Here is a 12,939-nt window from a genome sequence, read left to right on the forward strand (position 1 = left end):
GGCTGGAGGCAACCACCGGTAACCCCAAGCAGAAGACCTTTGCAGGCAACATGACCCTCCCCCCTGAAGAGCAGCTCAAAGTCACTGGCAACCATCTCACCCTCTTCCTTCATTCACCCCTGGACGTCTCGCTCCACCCCCAAGTTACGGGTCCAGCTTGCTCTTTCTGTCACATTACCGCAATGAAGGGTTTAGCCTGCAGGAGACCCTGCGCCGAGACATTTTTGAAGACACCTGATGCGGCGGGTGAATCACTGCTAAACAAACCACACCTGTAGGAACGGTACAGCCTTTGCATGGACCCTTCGGAGCCCGCCCCGTCACGGCCAGATTGCTCGCCACCAAGCGATCCTGAGAAAGGCTGGCCAGGCGATGGATCTAGCAGCGTCTACTGGCCATACCACCTTGGATACGCCTGATCTTGTCTGATCTCAGAAGCAAAGCAGTGCTTGGCTCGGACAGTACTTGGATGGGATACCTCCTGGGAACACCGGGTGCTGTAGACCATTTTGATGACATTTTGCCCTACTGCCCAGCTCGGCTAGCATAGAACGGCGCCTTGCCGGACACCGACCTTAAGTAACTTAGATGATGGAAGCCCCAAGGCCTCTGAGCCAGTTGGCAGCTAAGTACGCAACCCCGCCGCCTTCACGCAGGGCTGACACCGAGCTCCTTGCCACGGCTAGGAGTGCTTATTGACTCCGCAGCTCGCCGTGTGGAAATGATGGCGTTAAAAGCACCCGGGGCCGTGAAGGGGCCAGGCTTTCAGCAGGTGCCCAGGGAAGGTTTTGGATGCCGGCCGCCTAGCGAGGGCCAGCAGAAGTAACATGTTTCTCTGCAAAGAAGCTTGTGTAACCAAGCTAGACGGCTGCCAAAGAGCTAACCTCAGTGCAAGGAAGGCAAGGAAGGTGCGGAAGGAATTGGGGAGGGGGGGGTGATTCCTGCTAGGGCCCTGAAATCATAAAACCGGCAGGAGAGTCTGACGCATGGTGACGGAGAGGTTGTAGAGGCAGATAGGGGGTGTTGTCACGTGCGAGCACGTGTGCATGCTGGCTTGTGTGTGAGAGTGCGCTTCCTAGGTGTGGCGCGCTGCAGACAGTCAAAGGGATTGTTCCCTTTCATTAAAAGTTAATCCCCGGCTGCAGGCTATTAGAAAGCAACTAACCGCGCTCTACTCACCCTACCCGGGTCTACTGGTGAGTCTCGCCTCTGCTCCCGGCCTGCGGCATTGGCCGTGAAGCTGACGTTCCATCGACAGCGCTGCAGCCGATCAGTGAGCTCAGCGGCTCTTAGTGGGGCCTTCTGTCTACAAGACCTTTTAAGGAAGCCAGTAAAAAAATTGAAGAGAAGGGAAAGCACAAAAGGACCTGGTCTTGCTGAGCACTGGAATGGGCAGCCGGCAGCCAGACGTCAAAGTAGAAACCAGCAAGTGAGAGGCTTTTCTCTGCCTACGGCCACACCATCCTGAACATGCCTGATCTTGTCTGATCTCACAAGCTAAGCAGGGTTGGGCCTGGTTAGTACTTGGATAAGAGACCGCCTGGGAATACCAGGTGCTGTAGGCTTTTGCTTTTTCCTTCCTTCCACCAGCAGGGGGCATTCTCTTATATGCCTTTTTTCCATTCCCTTTCACAAGTGCACACATTCATTCTCTTTCTTTTTTTCATTTGCTTTCTCTCTTGCGCTATTTCATCTCTGCAAAATACCAGCATCCTTCTGATCACCGTGGGCCTCCAGCATTGTTGCTTCTTTACTTTTAATACTAGGATCAGCGTCTCCCGCGTGGCTGGAGGCAACCACCGGTAGCCCCAAGCAGAAGACCTTTGCAGGCAACACTACCCTCCCCCCTGAAGAGCAGCTCAAAGTCACTGGCAACCATCTCACCCTCTTCCTTCATTCACCCGTGGACGTCTCGCTCCGCCCCCAAATTACAGGTCCAGCTTGCTCTTTCTGTCATATTACCGCGATGAAGGGTTTAGCCTGCAGGAGACCCTGCGCCGAGCCATTTTTGAAGACATGTGATGCGGCGGGTGAATCACTGCTAAACAAACCACACCTGTAGGAACGGCACAGCCTTTGCATGGACCCTTCGGAGCCCGCCACGTCACGGCCAGATTGCTCGCCACCAAGCGATCCTGAGAAAGGCTGGCCGGGCGATGGCTTGAGCAGCGTCTACTGGACATACCACCTTGGATACGCCCGATCTCGTCTGATCTCGGAAGCAAAGCAGGGCTGGGCTCGGACAGTACTTGAACGGGAGACCTCCTGGGAACAACGGGTGCTGTAGACCATTTTGATGACATTTTGCCCTACTGCCCAGCTCGGCTAGCATGGAACTGCGCCTTGCCGGACACCGACCTTAAGTAACTTAGATGATGGAAGCCCCAAGGCCTCTGAGCCAGTTGGCAGCTATGTACGATATCCCGCCGCCTTCACGCAGGCCTGACACCAAGCTCCTTGCCACGGCTAGGAGTGCTTTTTGACTCCGCAGCTCGCCGTGTGGAAATGATGGCGTTAAAAGCACCCGGGGACGTGAAGGGGCCAGGCTTTCAGCAGGTGCCCAGGGAAGGATTTGGATGCCGGCCGCCTAGCGAGGGCAAGCAGAAGTAACATGTTTCTCTGCAAAGAAGCTTGTGTAACCAAGCCAGACGGCTGACAAAGAGCTAACCTCAGTGCAAGGAAGGCAAGGAAGGTGCGGAAGGAATTGGGGAGGGGGGGGTGATTCCTGCTAGGGCCCTGAAATCATAAAACAGGCAGGAGAGTCTGACGCATGGTGATGGAAAGGTTGTAGGGGCAGATAGGGGGTGTTGTCACATGCGAGCACGTGTGCATGCTGGCTTGTGTGTGAGAGTGCGCTTCCTAGGTGTGGCGCGCTGCAGACAGTCAAAGGGATTGTTCCCTTTCATTAAAAGTTAATCCCCGGCTGCAGGCTATTAGAAAGCAACTAACCGCGCTCTATTAACCCTACTTGGGTCTACCGGTGAGTCTCGCCTCTGCTCCCGGCCTGTGGAATTGGCCGTGAAGCTGACGTTCCGTCGACAGCGCTGCAGCCGATCAGTGAGCTCAGCGGCTCTGAGTGGGGCGTTGTGTATACAAGACCTTTTAAGGAAGCCAGCAAAAAAATTGAAGAGAAGGGAAAGCACAAAAGGACCTGGTCTTGCTGAGCACTGGAATGGGCAGCCGGCAGCCAGACGTCAAAGTAGAAAAGCAGCAAGTGAGAGGCTTTTCTCTGCCTACGGCCACACCACCCTGAACACACCCAATCTTGTCTGATCTTGGTAGCTAAGCAGGGTCAGGGCTGGTTAGTACTTGGATGGGAGACTGCCTGGGAATACCAGGTGCTGTAGGCTTTTGCTTTTTCCTTCCTTCCACCAGCAGGGGGCACTCTCTTCTATGCGTTTTTTCCATTCCCTTTCACAAGTGCACACATTCATTCTCTTTTCTTTTTTTCATTTGCTTTCTCTCTTGCGCAATTTCATCTCTGCAAAATACCAGCATCCTTCTGATCACCGTGGGCCTCCAGCATTGTTGCTTATTTACTTTTAATACTAGGCTCCTTTTCACCAGGACCAGCGTCTCCCGCGTGGCTGGAGGCAACGACCGGTAACCCCAAGCAGAAGACCTTTGCAGGCAACACGACCCTCCCCCCTGAAGAGCAACTCAAAGTCACTGGCAACCATCTCACCCTCTTCCTTCATTCACCCCTGGACGTCTCGCTCCGCCCCCAAGTTACGGGTCCAGCTTGCTCTTTCTGTCACATTACCGCGATGAAGGGTTTAGCCTGCAGGAAACCCTGCGCCGAGCCATTTTTGAAGACACCTGATGCAGCGGGTGAATCACAGCTAAACAGACCACACCTGTAGGGACGGCACAGACTTTGCATGGACCCTTCGGAGCCCGCCCCGCCACGGCCAGATTGCTCGCCACCAAGCGATCCTGAGAAAGGCTGGCCGGGCGATGGATCGAGCAGCTTCTACTGGCCGTACCACCTTGGATACTCCCGATTTCATCTGATCTCGGAAGCAAAGCAGGGCTGGGCTCGGACAGTACTTGGATGGGAGACCTCCTGGGAACATCGGGTGCTGTAGACCATTTTGATGACGTTTTTACCTACTGAACAGCTCGGCTAGCATGGAACGGCGCCTTGCCGGACACCGACCTTAAGTAACTTAGATGATGGAAGCTCCAAGGCTTCTGAGCCAGTTGGCAGCTAAGTACGCTACCCCGCCGCCTTCACGCAGGCCTGACACCGAGCTCCTTGCCACGGCTAAGAGTGCTTATTGACTCCGCAGCTCGCCGTGTGGAAATGATGGCGTTAAAAGCACCCGGGGTCGTGAAGGGGCCAGGCTTTCATCAGGTGTCCAGGGAAGGTTTTGGATGCCGGCCGCCTAGCGAGGGCCAGCAGAAGTAACATGTTTCTCTGCAAAGAAGCTTGTGTAACCAAGCCAGACGGCTGACAAAGAGCTAACCTCAGAGCATGGAAGGCAAGGAAGGTGCGGAAGGAATTGGGGAGGGGGGGGTGATTACTGCTAGGGCCCTGAAATCATAAAACAGGCAGGAGAGTCTGACGCATGGTAACGGAGAGGTTGTAGGGGCAGTTAGGGGGTGTTGTCACGTGCGAGCATGTGTGCATGCTGGCTTGTGTGTGAGAGTGCGCTTCCTAGGTGTGGCGCGCTGCAGACAGTCAAAGGTATTGTTCCCTTTCATTAAAAGTTAATCCCCGGCTGCAGCCTATTAGAAAGCAACTAACCGCGCTCTACTCACCCTACCCGGGTCTACCGGTGATTCTCGCCTCTGCTCCCGGCCTGTGGCATTGGCCGTGAAGCTGACGTTCCGTCTACAGAGCTGCAGCCGAAAAGTGAGCTCAGCGGCTCTGAGTGGGGCGTTGTGTCTACAAGACCTTTTAAGGAGCCAGCAAAAAAATTGAAGAGAAGGGAAAGCACAAGAGGACCTGGTCTTGCTGAGCACTGGAAAGGGCAGCCGGCAGCCAGACGTCAAAGTAGAAAAGCAGCAAGTGAGAGTCTTGTCTCTGCCTACGGCCACACCACCCTGAACACGCCCGATCTTATCTGATCTCAGAAGCTAAGCAGGGGCAGGCCTGGTTAGTACTTGGATGGGAGACTGTAAAATAATACTCTACCTGTATTATTTTTTTCTACTGAGGACTTCTCAAAGTATCAATATCACGATATTCTTATAAAAAAATGTATCTATTTATTCTTGGATTGTCCATTAAAAAGAATCAGATTGCAGCAGTTACATACAATAATTAGTTAGAAAGTAATTGTCCATTTGTCCATAATTAGCTTAATTGTTGAGATTCACCCATCTTTCCTTGGATCCTGGCTGGTAAATCATGTCTTTGTCCATCATGTGTCCAGGCCTACATGTCATCTGCTTCTCAGCATGAAGATTCTGTGTCTTGTGGGGTGGGCAGAGCAAGAGAGCCCCCCCTTTCTGTACCATGGGCTTTTATAGCCAGTCGTATGGACACCTGTTCTACATATGGTAGTGAACCAAAAATACACACACAAATAGCGCATGTCAACTAGACACGATGGCTGAGGCCTAGAACTCAGAAAAATGATTATCGATTAACATTCCAAATGAATTTCCATAATTAACCATTTAACATTTCCCCCTTTTTTGAGAATAAAAGGACTTTAACTGAAAAATCTCAAAAGAAGATACATTCATCAATCATTTTTTCTTTCCTTCTTCCTTGGCAATATCATTAAATTTCCATAATAATAATAATAGTAATAATAGTATCAATATCGGATTATTGTTATATAATGATGTGAATTCATGTTATGGTAAGCCGTGACTAATATTCATTTAATATGTATAATTATACTTCCCTATATCTAAATTGAAGCAATCGCGGGTTCAATCGTCATCATCTGATGTCATCGGGTCGTCATCTTCTTGGTTCTTTTATAACACAGTCTTTAGATGAAAATTCCTTTGAAATAAATTACAGCATGTAGATATTGTACAGTCCATAATTGTGTTCATTATTGTTCAGTCCATAAACTGTACTCTTTATTAGAAAGATCATGTGTGTCAGTTGATAAGAAAACAAAGTCCATGGATGAAATGTAGCTTTAATATCTGTGCAGTGTCACCTGGACTTACGTTGGATCGTCTTTGGAATCTTTCGTGTGTCCGCACTGGTCTCGTGTCACTTTTGGAACAGATGTGACGTCTTTGGTCAGTAAAGCAAGGGTTAACTTGACACTTTCCTGCTTTATATAGCACCATAACCAATACTCAGTCCTTTATATACAGGACACATATGCCAGGTATTACCTGTTCACCAGCTTTCATTGAAGCGTTGCAGGTGATAAGAAACCAGTGGAACGTGATGAAACTTGAACACAACACAGTACATATAGGATCATCGTCCTCTGCCGTCCTGGTGATCAGTGGTGTGAATTGTATTGTATGTAATGGACACAGTCTATTATAACACTCAGCATTCACACCTGTTACCTTCTGAGACGTCCGGATATCAGTTGCTTCTTCTTGTAACTTTTGAGAATCTCTTTGATTTATAAAAATTAAAAGTCTTTATTAAGATAGAATTCATAATTGCGATGTCTTGATTGAAGTCTTCATTCCCTAATCTGATACCAAATCTGGCAGTTTTTCCTAACCTATAATATCACAGCGTACCATAGCAATCAGTAATATCCATCTAATTATTATCAAAATATTAAAATAAATTATGTTTGGAATAATAAACAATAATAGATAATAATTCATTATCAATCAAGTTCTCCATATGATAGAACATTTTTATGTCATAGGTGTAATTACCTTTTCCAACCCATAGGTGTCAGTGTATTTTGAAAAAACAAGTTTTTATATCTTTATTAAATCAATAATATCAAAGAATGTATACTCCTGAACAAAAATGAATAAATATATGAATGTATGAATGAATGAATGAATGAATAAATGAATGAATGAATTGTTGTGTTTACTCAGAAAATGTAAACATTTTTATCCTTAGCAATATATATTTAATGAAGCAATACTCTTGTATTAGACATTACTTTATTAAATATTGTGTTTTCTCAATTGAGATATTGAACTCAAATAAAATCAAATGAGAATTAAAAAGTGAAAAAATAGAAAAATAAGAAGTATAAAGTAAGAATAAAATTTTAAAAATGAAAAATAAAATTAAGAGTAAAAATAAGAATAAAAATAAAAATAAGACCTTTAAATTTTAATGACAAATGCAGAGTAATTATATTCTCCATAAAAAATACCCTTATATCTCCATTATCTGGATGATTTCATATTTGTCATAACCTTGTACCACCAAAAAATATTAAATTATGCAACTTTGCATGTAATACCCTTCTTAATTATACCATAGTACCTTATTATTATTTCTTCTTTATTAAAATGTGTGGAAAATAAGTATTGATCAAAAGTGATTATGTAATCAGGATCAAAAACACATTTTCCCCCTTAATACCAAAAATATTATTTTATAAAATTTATGTATATATCAGAACCCAATTAAAAATAATTATTCTTCTAGAAATATTGTGCATAAATTTCATATCGATGAGTAGCATAGATTTGACTAAAGAGAGGTGTGTACCTATTTAGGTAAACATTAAAAATAATATTATAGTTATTCAAGAATATTATCATGTGGAAAATTATTCTAAATATAAATTTGCTTTGTAAACCATTTTGATATGTGGTTGCCCTTATCCACTATTAGTTAAATCAAGAAATAATAATTATTAAAGAAATATAGAAATATATATATGTAGATAATACCTAATTATGTATTATAATTTCCTCAGAATTAAATATATTTTTGTACCTTCACATAAAGAAACATTTTTTTTTTCAAAAATACAAACATACGAGGCCTCTGTCACATCAATCACACTTAGCAGCTGCTGATTTACTCATCTGTCACCTTCACTCTGACATTCACAGATCTGTTCAACTCAAACATTCCACATATGAAGTTTTAGATATATATATATATATATATATTTAACCCAAAATTGTTGTATCCCAATTTATTAATGCGCATTGCCATATCAATTGAATATCTTTATATTTCTTTGAATATTCCCCAAGTACATATTATATAATATGAGAGTAAGTCACTGGAATTTCAGACACTTGAAAAAACTCTTGTCTTAGATTCTTTTTTCACTGGCTGCCCGGTCTAAAGTTACATCAGTTGAAAATAGAATGAATGGGATACTATACTATTAGCTCAAAGTTCAAAGGCCGCAGCTGTCACAAGTCATGCTGTAAAGCTACTTTAATTTGCACGAACACTTCATGCACAGAAAATATTAGCAACACAAAAGAATTAATAAGTATTACATATATATTATAGTTCAACTAGATATATTGTTATTATTTTAAAATGTTATACACATAAAATCATGCAATTTTTTCACTTCCTGTGTGAATAAAGAAATAAATCCATTTTAGAGATCTTTGATCAAATCCTGCTTTGGAATGAAAACTCTAAGGAAATATAAGAAAATAAAATTAAATATCAAATTCATACAGAAACAGATTTATTTAAATATCTTATACATATATTGGTTGGTTCTAATGTAATTCAAAATATTGCTACTTAAATTTATATATATGAAGTTCTAATTTATTAATTAATATATATATATATATTTTATAAACGTATATATAAATACAATTATACGCAATCTCTACTTAGACAAGTGTATATATATATATATATATATATATATATATATATATATATATATATGAACTATTAGAAACTATGTAACTACAATTTTACTGTATAAGATTATAAATAAATATTGAGACATTGTATTACATTTTGATACAACATTATAATTACAGTTTTTCCTTAGCCACTCCCTAAACCAAATCTTCTGTCTCTCTCAAATATCTCCAGGAACGCCCTATTTAGGAAAGACATTTTTCTATCCTTCAAAACCTCAGAGAACTGCCTGTTCTTCTGTCCACATTCCATGACGTCACTGTGAGTTGGTCGTCTCACCTGTCTCTGTCCATCAGTTGCAGCCATTTTCCTTTTTAGAGAATCACAGTTCTGACTGAGAATTAACTCATTCTGTGGAGAGATGGATCTTTGCACTGGCTGATATGGCTTATAACATATATGTAATCTTCTGCGTATTTGATAGAGTTCACTATGGGGATGACTCAGTCTAGGAGAGTTTGATATTGGCTTTTGGTAAGATTTTACCTTTCCTGGTTTTATAAATTTAGCTTGATTTATTTTCTTTTCACGATTCTCATGTTTTCTAACAAAATCCAGCATCTGTGCACATTCAAATAATGAATTTTTTTGTGATGCCATAACTTGGGAAACTGAATTTAGGAATTTGAATTTTTGTACAAAAGTTGTTATCATATGTTGTACTTTTCCATTTTTGATGAGAGCTTTGTACAACCGTTCAAATATGGACATGAATATATATGTACATTCCTTCCTACCAATCCTTAGTTTCTGCAGATCTTCTATGTTGGGAAAATCCTTTGTGACACAATAAAACAAATATCTTAATCTGTCCAAATCATTTTCCCATCCATTAGGAGAGTCATTTTCACAGGGCATTAAATGTAAACGTCTGGACAATGTCACAGGAATCCATATTTTAAATAATTGATTCGTCTCCTCATTGGATAAATCAAACTTATCAGAGAAGCTCTCAAATGTCTCTGAATTTCTACAGGCATGGATTTTGACATCATATTTTGGCATGATTTTGTATAATTTCAGCAAATTTTTCCTCATTTTAATTTGGAGTTGAGCCTAGGTAATTCCAGAATTCTCTGATATTTTTAGTGGCTCTTGTACGTCCGTTCCTCCTACGTCACTCACGTCTCCTCCCACATCACCTAGTTTGTCGGTTTCTTGTATGTCAGTCATGTCTCCTCCCATGTCAGGTTTCTGTATGTCCGTCTCTTGGTCAGACCCAAGGTCACCTTCAGTTACAGACACGTGTCTTACTTCTTGTTCATTTTCCACATTACAGTCTGAATCAGTATCACCGTCTGACACTTCTACACTATTTTCCTGCTTAGAAATCTCTAACACAAGACTATGAAAAAAATCTACCAAATGTAGAATATTTCTCAATTTCTGTTTGTCTCTATTTACCAATTTAGAAGTTAACTGTAAATTCTGCAATTCACATTCTTTGTATAAACTGAGCCACAAAACTTCTATGTCATCTCCTACATTAACTTTGAAATTAATATTACTTTGTTTAGCAAAAGAAGAAATTATATCCATATTTTGCTTACCTTAAGATTCCTTGGCTTCTCTTTATCAGCACGTCCTGTCTTCAGTTCGTCTTATTCTTTTCCTGTGTGATTCTGTTCCTTGTTAGTACCTCTGCTTCCTGTCTTTCCTCAGTCTGTAGGTCCTTTCTGCTTCTCGTGACAAACTAGTGAATTTACTGACAGGTGAACAACAGCTGTTCAGCTCGTCAGGACTCCCCCCTTGTTCACGGAAGAAATTCACTTACTTAATTTAAAAAACAAAAAAACAGGACTGGCTGGCTCACCATTGTAAAATAATACTCTTCCTGTATTATTTTTTTCTACTGAGGACTTCTCAAAGTAACAATATCACGATATTCTTATAAAAAATGTATCTATTTATTCTTGGATTGTCCATTAAAAAGAATCAGATTGCAGCAGGTACATACAATAATTAGTTATAAAGTAATTGTCCATTTGTCCATAATTAGCTTAATTGTTGAGATTCACCCATCTTTCCTTGGATCCTGGCTGGTAAATCATGTCTTTGTCCAGCATGTGTCCAGGCCTACATGTCATCTGCTTCTCAGCATGAAGATTCTGTGTCTTGTGGGGTGGGCAGAGCAAGAGCGCCCCCCCTTTCTGTACCATGGGCTTTTATAGCCAGTCGTATGGACACCTGTTCTACATATGGTAGTGAACCAAAAATACACACACAAATAGCGCATGTCAACTAGACACGATGGCTGAGGCATAGAACTCAGAAAAATGATTATCGATTAACATTCCAAATGAATTTCCATAATTAACCATTTAACAGAGACCGCCTGGGAATGCCAGGTGCTGTAGGCTTTTGCTTTTTCCTTCCTTCCACCAGCAGGGGGCACTCTCTTCTATGCCTTTTTTCCATTCCCTATCACAAGTGCACACATTCATTCTCTTTTCTTTTTTTCATTTGCTTTATCTCTTGCGCTATTTCATCTCTGCAAAATACCAGCATCCTTCTGATCACCGTGGGCCTCCAGCATTGTTGCTTCTTTACTTTTAATACTAGGCTCCTTTTCACCAGGACCAGCGTCTCCCGGGTGGCTGGAGGCAACCACCGGTAACCCCAAGCAGAAGACCTTTGCAGGCAACACGACCCTCCCCCCTGAAGAGCAGCTCAAAGTCACTGGCAACCATCTCACCCTCTTCCTTCATTCACCCCTGGACGTCTCGCTCCGCCCCCAAGTTACGGGTCCAGCTTGCTCTTTCTGTCACATTACCGCGATGAAGGTTTTAGCCTGCAGGAGACCCTGCGCCGAGACATTTTTGAAGACACCTGATGCGGCGGGTGAATCACTGCTAAACAAACCACACCTGTAGTGCGGCACAGCCTTTGCATGGACCCTTCGGAGCCCGCCCCGTCACGGCCAGATTGCTCGCCACCAATCGATCCTGAGAAAGGCTGGCCGGGCGATGGATCGAGCAGCGTCTACTGGCCATACCACCTTGGATACGCCCGATCTCGTCTGATCTCGGAAGCAAAGCAGGGCTGGGCTCAGACAGTACTTGGATGGGAGACCTCCTGGGAACACCGGGTGCTGTAGACCATTTTGATGACGTTTTGCCCTACTGCCCAGCTCGGCTAGCATGGAACGGCGCCTTGCCGGACACCGACCTTAAGTAACTTAGATGATTGAAGCCCCAAGGCCTCTGAGCCAGTTGGCAGTTAAGTACGCTACCCCGCCGCCTTCACACAGGCCTGACACCGAGCTCCTTGCCACGGCTAGGAGTGCTTATTGACTCCGCAGCTCGCCGTGTGGAAATGATGGCATTAAAAGCACCCGGGGCAGTGAAGGTGCCAGGCTTTCAGCAGGTGCCCAGGGAAGGTTTTGGATGCCGGCCGCCTAGCGAGGGCCAGCAGAAGTAACATGTTTCTCTGCAAAGAAGCTTGTGTAACCAAGCCAGACGTTTGACAAAGAGCTAACCTCAGTGCAAGGAAGGCAAGGAAGGTGCGGAAGGAATTGGGGAGGGGGGGTGATTCCTGCTAGGGCCCTGAAATCATAAAACAGGCAGGAGAGTCTGACGCATGGTGACGGAGAGGTTGTAGGGGCAGATAGGGGGTGTTGTCACGTGCGAGCACGTGTGCATGCTGGCTTGTGTGTGAGAGTGTGCTTCCTAGGTGTGGCGCGCTGCAGACAGTCAAAGGGATTGTTCTCTTTCATTAAAAGTTAATCCCCGGCTGCAGGCTATTAGAAAGCAACTAACCACGCTCTACTCACCCTACCCGGGTCTACTGGTGAGTCTCGCCTCTGCTCCAGGCCTGTGGCATTGGCCGTGAAGCTGACGTTCCGTCGACAGTGCTGCAGCCGATCAGTGAACTCAGCGGCTCTGAGTGAGGTGTTCTGTCTACAAGACCTTTTAAGGAAGCCAGCAAAAAAATTGAAGAGAAGGGAAAGCACAAAAGGACCTGGTCTTGCTGAGCACTGGAAAGGGCAGCCTGCAGCCAGACTTCAAAGTAGAAAAGCAGCAAGTGAGAAGCTTGTCTATGCCTATGGCCACACCACCCTGAACACGCCCGATTTCATCTGATCTTGGAAGATAAGCAGGGTTGGGCTTGGTTAGTACTTGGATGGGAGACTGCCTGGGAATACCAAGAGCTGTAGGCTTTTGCTTTTTCCTTCC

General features: G+C 43.9%; 1 non-coding gene and 6 pseudogenes across 1 annotated transcript; all 7 read left to right on the top strand.

Moving 5' to 3' along the window:
* The first annotated feature begins 386 nt into the window (after positions 1–386).
* Positions 387–506, top strand: LOC141269485 (5S ribosomal RNA; annotated as a pseudogene).
* A 940-nt stretch (positions 507–1,446) lies between these two features.
* On the top strand, positions 1,447–1,565 carry LOC141268104 (5S ribosomal RNA; annotated as a pseudogene).
* Positions 1,566–2,170: 605 nt separating this feature from the next.
* On the top strand, positions 2,171–2,290 carry LOC141268660 (5S ribosomal RNA; annotated as a pseudogene).
* Positions 2,291–3,231: 941 nt separating this feature from the next.
* Positions 3,232–3,350, top strand: LOC141267824 (5S ribosomal RNA; annotated as a pseudogene).
* Positions 3,351–3,971: 621 nt separating this feature from the next.
* Positions 3,972–4,091, top strand: LOC141268129 (5S ribosomal RNA; annotated as a pseudogene).
* A 7,653-nt stretch (positions 4,092–11,744) lies between these two features.
* LOC141267325 (5S ribosomal RNA) lies at positions 11,745–11,864 on the top strand (annotated as a pseudogene).
* Positions 11,865–12,804: 940 nt separating this feature from the next.
* Positions 12,805–12,923, top strand: LOC141266832 (5S ribosomal RNA). Its single transcript, XR_012320853.1, has one exon. It is a non-coding gene; the product is annotated as a 5S ribosomal RNA (ribosomal RNA).
* The last annotated feature ends 16 nt before the right edge of the window (positions 12,924–12,939 follow it).

The sequence above is a fragment of the Phyllobates terribilis genome, unplaced genomic scaffold, assembly GCF_046119375.1.
Source record: "Phyllobates terribilis strain yellow unplaced genomic scaffold, ASM4611937v1 Scaffold_4__5_contigs__length_816908805, whole genome shotgun sequence".
Taxonomy (NCBI): Eukaryota; Metazoa; Chordata; class Amphibia; order Anura; family Dendrobatidae; genus Phyllobates; species Phyllobates terribilis.